This window comes from Rhodamnia argentea, chromosome 5 (genome assembly GCF_020921035.1).
Source record: "Rhodamnia argentea isolate NSW1041297 chromosome 5, ASM2092103v1, whole genome shotgun sequence".
Classification (NCBI taxonomy): Eukaryota; Viridiplantae; Streptophyta; class Magnoliopsida; order Myrtales; family Myrtaceae; genus Rhodamnia; species Rhodamnia argentea.
In genome coordinates, this window is record NC_063154.1 from 30,022,061 (window position 1) to 30,029,680 (window position 7,620).

At 43.9% G+C, this 7,620-nt stretch overlaps 1 pseudogene; it reads right to left on the reverse strand.

Moving 5' to 3' along the window:
- Window positions 1-333: 333 nt before the first annotated feature.
- On the reverse strand, window positions 334-1,975 carry LOC115731504 (annotated as a pseudogene).
- Between the last annotated feature and the right edge of the window lie 5,645 nt (window positions 1,976-7,620).

Below are 7,620 nucleotides of genomic sequence, written 5' to 3' on the forward strand. Positions count from 1 at the left end.
AATAAATTTGAATTTTGACCTTAAAAGAGTCCTAATCTAACTAAACACCTATCAATTTCGGCCAAAGTGATGTCATCATGGGTTGGCAAAATTTCTTCTCATTTTATGGGCTACCTCACATAATTTCAAGGTTTTTGGGCCTTAATTAATTCAACAAGTAATAAACTAAAGGCTTTAATGACCAAAAATGGGCTAGATTTATGTGGGTCACAACGTGAAGCAAAGACACAAGTTTTCCAACTTTTGAATCGATGTAATTGCGACCACTCTGATCTAATCTCTTCCGCCATTTCAAGAGTATGCTATTGGAAGCGAGGATGATTTCAATGTCGGAACTCCGCCTTGTACCAGATTGCTGGCTTCCAGGAGAAAATTTTTCTTCTTTTTGATCATGTCCGAACCACACCTCTTCCGCCTTCACTTGAGATGAGTTAGGGAACAAGAGGTACTAAAACTTGGAAGTTTCTGACCGAGCTGATTTTGGTGAGCTCTTTGCATATCGAACTTCGGTGAATCAGATTCTTTAGCCAAGCCAGAACTTCCAGAATTTATATGTCCTTCGTTTGAGTCTTCTTCCATAGGACATCTTCTTTGTGGTTGGATATTGGCAGTAGGTAACTGCACTGGTGTTCTAGACAGGAGAAGGGGCTCACTAGAGCCCTGATTCTTCAAGTCACGACCATGCTCCATAGTAAGAATCCTCCTTTTCATGTCACATTCTCTGAGAAGGCATGAGTGTTCTTGAAGCATTGGGACCAACAGTTGCTGAAATTATTATAACGGATGGCTGGGATGTTCCAGATTTTACATCAGGTGTTTCTTTTACGGGGATATCAGCCACATCAATAGCATGCTTCTCACCCGAAAAATCAAGTCTTTTATCAATTTCTGCACCATGCATTACGTCGACAAGTGGAGCATTTGCAGAGCCATTTGGTACAAAACCAGAGTCCTCTGACATCAAGTAATTGCTCACTTCGGGGGCATGGGGTAAACTAACAACCTCGTCTTCGTAAAGTACTTCAAAGGTTTTGCTTAATAGGTTTTTGTCAAACTCCTTGAAAAAGTAACCCCTGACATTGCATGCTACATTTCTTGCCAAACAAAGGACTGGAATAGCTTTTGCAGTCTCCGCCTGAGGAGCATAATATGGAGCAAATGGAGGAACTACATGCACACGTGGTTGATCCCTATCTTCCCAAACCTTCGAGTGGTCGTCAATCACCATTGTCATCTTGGGATGGCAATTACCATCCTGAAACACACTTAGCAATGATTTCCTTGAACCTGGTTTGACACAAAAAACACGGTTCAAGACTTGTTCTTTATGAATTAGGTGTGCTTTAGGGTCAAGAAGTCTCCATATCTCCAAAGCATAGTCTCTTTCAGACATCGTGTACACATAAACTTCAAACCTCTTACGTTCTTTAGCTGTTAAGTAACTCCTCAAGTGGTCCCATGCAGGTCGTAATCTTACTAACACACTAGTGTCGCGGATCTCAGGATTGACGCGGGTGAGTATGATATTCTTTTCCTGCAATCTAATAACAGGTCTAACAACTTTCTCGTGGCTATCTGAGAGCTGAGGGACTTCTTCATCCTGAACCTTATACGTCTTTCCATTATCAATGACACAATCACTGTCTACATACTGCTTCAATAGAGCTCTATCATCTTCGTACCGCTTCAGTTCAGCTGACATTCCTGATATCCTCACCGAATCAGTCTCCCTCGCAATCCTGCCTCGAAGAGCCTCAATTCTGTCCTTAAACGACTTCCTTGTGTTGGCAACAATGAGCGTCTCATCAAGATCAAACACAATCGCGAGACACCGTAGATTGAGCAATCCCAGAGAGGATTCATAGAGACCCAAAGGAACCGAGAAGCACCAAAAACACGGGGACTTCTTCTGCTTACTAGGCATTGCCACCAAGTGTATTTCTTCTTCGCCAAGCAACACTACAGCAGTCTTCATTGGCACAGACGATTTGCCTTTTGCGCTACATTTTCTTTTCATGGTAATCCCTCTTGGACACGTAACAATACAGAGATCATTCCTTGTGACCGTAAATAAATATGCAATGACTGACAGAAAATAAATATGCAATGCATGAAAAATTAATTTTTGTGAGAACTATAACTAATTCTCATTTTATGCTTAAATAAATGATTTGCTAAAAATCAAAATTTAGGTGTCAACACCCTCTAGTTGATAAACAGCCAGGACCACCTTATCCTCATTCGAGCATCTAAGCAAGTTGAACACTTTCTCCAATCCTTCAATCCATTGGGTGGCCGCTTCGTGGTCTCCGCTTCCAGTGAACTGCGGTGGCTTCAACTTGAGAAACTGTTCCACCATCTTTTGAGCCTTACGATCCTCAACTACCGCCACAGGTGGCACATCCATTGGCGGAACTGCAGGTGGAACTACAGGTGGGGCTCCAACAGCAGCAGCGGCAGCAGTGTTTTGAGTCCTTATACGCTGCCCTATCAACTCCCCCATAGCTCCTAAAGCTTGCATAACTTCTGCCATAGTCGGCTCATGCCGAGCGGGACCAGCTACGGGAGGTGTGACGGGAGGTGCCGCTCCAACATCGGCGATCTCATCTATCGGCCTCACAGGCCTCCTTCGAGGTGCTCGAGGTGCTCTTCTACCGCGTCCGCTCATTATGCAGAAATGATGCGGAGTCCCGCTACCCCCAAAGCAAAACGCGGTCAGAAGGCGACCCCAAAACTTAACACGCAATAACAATCACATGCATAGCGATAAAAGTCCTACTAACTATCTCATATCCCATCGCTCCTTATTACTCCGGGCCAATGACCAAATGGATCAGGCCGACCTTGCTCTGATACCACCTTGAGCGGGGATGTCACGCCCCGACTCTCGAGCCCGCGACATCCCTACCAAATCGCCACGAGGTCACGAAGGATAACGTCCCAGGCGCGTTATCGACCTTTCAACTATATACGCATGCGGAAACGGTTTACTCCCGGACAACATATAAACAAATAGGGATAGCATAGTAGGAGATACATACCAAGGCAAATAATCAAAAGGTAACATGTACGGTTACAAGACGGCGGATGAGTCTTAACCCTCTTGAGCTACAAAAATACATACAACCCCATACTTCGGGGCGGCTCACTAAGACCTCAAAAGGTTACTAGGTCGGATAAGGTTAACTTCTCATCTACTCCAAAAGACTACCCTCATAACCTAGCCTTGGTATCCGCAAAGCTCCATCACTTGGGACCTGAAAGTGGTTCCCACAACGGGGTGAGATATAAATCTCGGTGAATCGAGCCTAAGCTCGGTTAGGACACCGATTCACCTGTAACCTCCTAAACACGAGGATTATAAAAACAATCACGATATAGACATATATCCAGCCATCATATCACATGACAATAATCACCCACATGCATACTTACCAGCCTTGAGCCACACATAATGCAATGCTTGACTCCACTCAACAGCCACTTCAGACGACCAAGCGAACACGCATCACACTCACAAGTATGCACTGGACACCACACGAGTCCATTTATTAACGATGATCGCGCTCTTGGCGCCACAGTGATGAGGATCCACTCGACCGGCGTGATCGACTCTCACAATTAATGCGATCCCGCATTCTTCCGGTAGGACCGGGCTACGTTCCTTTTCCCTCTCGGCAACGGCTACTACAAGCGGTGTATCCAGTGCACCCTGCACGGCACGGCAAGTAGGCATCCCTATACGGGGCTTCGGTCCATCACAAGCTGCGACCGGCATCCGATAATCCCTTAAAATCGTACGTACCATACGGGGCATGAATTATCGTGCTTCTAGCAAGTCGTGTGGTTCCATAAAAATGGTACGGTGTGTACTATGTGTACAGTACGAACTTGCCAGGAAAACCCATCATCGTTCCTTCATATGACCATACAGCACACCCGACACATCAATCAATTTATTCTCTTTGATTTAGGCCGGATGCTCACACAAACGTGCTCAAAAACTCGGCCCCAAGGCCATTTTCATGCTAAAATATGTCTTTGATCTTGCACACGGTCATATGCATATGCAGACTACCGAATAGACACCGCAAAGGTACACAGAACAATTAATTCCCAAGCGGACGCCAACTCACTCAACGAGCATCCGGGATACTCAAATCAACATTTCAACGTGGCGATCCGCCCAAACAAAGTCATCAATTCAACACGAATAAACCAATTCGATTAGGCCACATAAAGGCTCAATTTCGTGCCAGAGTCATTAATTAGCCAGTTTGATTTAAAATCGCCAATCGATCGCTCGTCCTTAACCTATCGCTCGCTCGCGATCAAATCACAACATACAGTCAAATTCATTTAACAACAATTAGCCACAGACAATTCTAATTTAATTGATTATGGTCATTTACCCTAAACCGGGTTTCTAACTATTCCGACCATAATCGGATCTAACTAAATTCTCTACCGACTAGCTAACTAATTTTAGGCGCAATTAGCGCCCTAACCAAGGATTAGGGTCAACTCACCAACAATGTCGGTCGAGGTCGGGTCGGGCACGAATTTCGAGGTCGGGGCCGAAATTCACTATTCACGCGGAAAAAATGTGTTCACGCCGGAAACACTGTTCACCGGCGACACTATTCACGGCCGAAAACAGTGACGAGTTCGGCGGTGAAATCGCTGCAAACGGCAGCAGCTCAGCGATTGGAGGTCCGGCGAGCGACGGAAGCTGAAAAACAGAATTAACAGAGGTAAAACAGGGGAAACCGGGCTGAATTTGGGGGGAAAATCGATCTCACGGGCTGAGGCGAGGCTGGGGAAGGCTGGGGGACTCACCTACAGGTCGAGGACGACCTTCGGGACCAGCTGGGGGCGGCGGACGGTGGCCGGAAGCAGCGGAACAGCAGCTGTACAGATCGCGCAGAAAACAGAGGAAAAGCGGGCAGAGCAGGGGAGGTCCGATGAGGCTCAAATCGGGCTCTACAGGCGGCGGCCGACCACCACAAGTTCCGAGGGACAAGATAGGACTCTAAGGAGGTCGTCGGTGGCGGTGGTGAGCGGCGGAAGGGGGCGGTTTGAGCTGGAACAGAAGCAAAAACAGCAAAACCCGAAAACAGAGGGTTGTCGGTTTCCAGGGCTGTTTGCGGCGGTTCCGGTGGACGACAAGCAGCGGGGTTGGGTCGGGATGGTGGTGAGGAGGCTGGTGGACGTTGCTGAGGTGGTGGTTGGCTTCGACGGTGTCGTGAACGACCGGAGGAGGAGCTGGAAGTCTCGGTTTCAGGGGCGCCAAAACAGAGCAGAGCTTCTGCGGCGGTTTTCACGGCCGTCCGGCGACTGGCGACGGCTCCGGAGGGAGGTGGAACGGTGGACGGAGGTGGCTGGGGGTCTGTGGTGGTGGTTGGGGTGTTGGTCGCACGAAAATGGCCGGAGGAGAAGAGAATGGATGTTCGGTGAGGGGGGGCTGTTCTTGCGCGAGCAACAGGAGGATGAGGGAGCAGCAGGAAAGAGAGAGAGAGAGAGAGAGAAGTCACGTGGCTTTGACTGGTGGGGGCTGAATTGACCAAAGGTGGGGCCCAGCCATCTCTTCAAAATAAATGTTTTCGTCTTATACGTATAATATCCAAGGGCGAAACGGTCTTTTGATAAATCGGGACTGATCAGATTTTTGGCTCAACCGGTTGGGAATAAAATTGGGATTTTCACGGGCTAATTTGGGTCCGGAAAAGTTTAGGCGCGACGAATAAAAATCCTAATTCGCGGCGACCACGATCGATTTCGAGACCCAATCGAAATCGAACGACATTTCGGAAATTGTTCAAAATTCGTCACGTACGTCCTTTCGATCCGAAATTTAATACCAACTAAAGTTCAATAATAATCATTTTTATTGAACTCGGTCTCTGTACCGAGGGCCTAATTTCCAGGGCGTCACACCAATTGACGTAAGAAAAAATCCTACAAAAACAGCATCATCCCTTAGCGGGCAAAATGGCCCTCCAAATCCACAGTTAAACTCTGCACGGTTTTTCGAAATAGTACGACAATAATTGGGACTAGACATGGGTGTTATCATACATGTATGGAGGAAATTGCATTTTGAATGGGTCAATAACAAGCTGTTTTTAAAAGGTTTCAAAATGCATGACTTTGCCATTTTTATGAGCGAAAATGAACAATCGATTATCGAACACATTGTTCGATTTATAGTCCAGTGTGGGGAAGCATGGACAAATAGTTTTTAATACTTAGGTTATTTTCTTTGTCTTTTCCAAAAGCTAATTTCACTTGGTATATATATTTACCACCTAATTTGTGTGTAATTGGGCAGAGATGAAACAACAATTGCATTCTCAATCTCATAAAATGATACCCCAAATATCGATTGTTGATGTGGCTAGACTTTATTAATATAATAGTTAATCAATCAGTCAGTTTATTGATTGATTTAAGAAAGGTTGTAAATAGATGTCTCATGTCGTTCTCAACAAAAGTACTTACGAATTTTGCTTTTGATGGATTCAAATTCATTCTTAGAGAAAAGTTCGAGGGCCAATGCTTTGCTGATTTATTTCAATTGACAACGAGAGTATCTAAACATGGGCAAATGATTAAAGACAAAGATAAAAGGTCCCACGAAGGCTTTACATAGCACGTGACTTTAGTAAAAAATTATGAGTCAGATGATGATATATTTTTTTTTTGGTCGAAAGTCAGATGTTGAATTGACCAAGAGGAAAATATTGAACTATATGTTGCAAATTTTGTGCTCGGCAAGCCTTATGTTTGCTTAAACTTAAAGCCTTCCAAAATAAAAGAAAACGAGAATAGATAGGGCTACGGATCTTGAAATTTACTCGTTTGACATTAATAAGTTCATTGAAATTTTTTACTTACCCTTAAAACATGGCCCAATATAATCAAACAAAAGCCAAGTTATTATGAGTAAACAAGATTCAATAAGCAAAAAAATATTGCAAATGACACCATTCATGGAGTAATAGCACAATTAATTGTATTCTTTTCGAGAAATAAATTCAAGAATAATTTGATAAGGAAAACACAAATTTGGTGATGACAATGGTGCATATAATGACTCTTGATTATCTAATTTAAAAAGAATCGAATGATTGATTAATCATTCGGTTAATTTTGAAAAGGGGCATACGTTAACATAAAAAAAATGATCAACTTTTGATTATTATCTACAAGTAACAAATCGAGTTGATAAATAATTTTGTCAAAAAAATCGGCAACGCTCTTATGGAGTCATCAACACCAAACATCATTTATCTATGAGAACCTTCACCGGTCGACGAAGTAATCGATAGCCATTGCAGATTTTACTTAGTGTTGGAACTCGAAGGCAGTAATGATGAATTGACACTGGAACATAACTGCTGGATGGTTATTTCACATCTTCTTATTAGAAGTGTTGCTTAATAGTGGGAGATTGCAGAATAATTTCCTGTAGCCACATATAGGATTAGGAAGCTATTTGTTCTTTCAAATTCAATAGCCATTGTATGTGACCATCGTATGTAACCGTCTCTAAATAGTTTATAAATACAAAAAGTGTATTCATTGTAAAATCTCCACAATTAATCAGGAAGCTCAAAT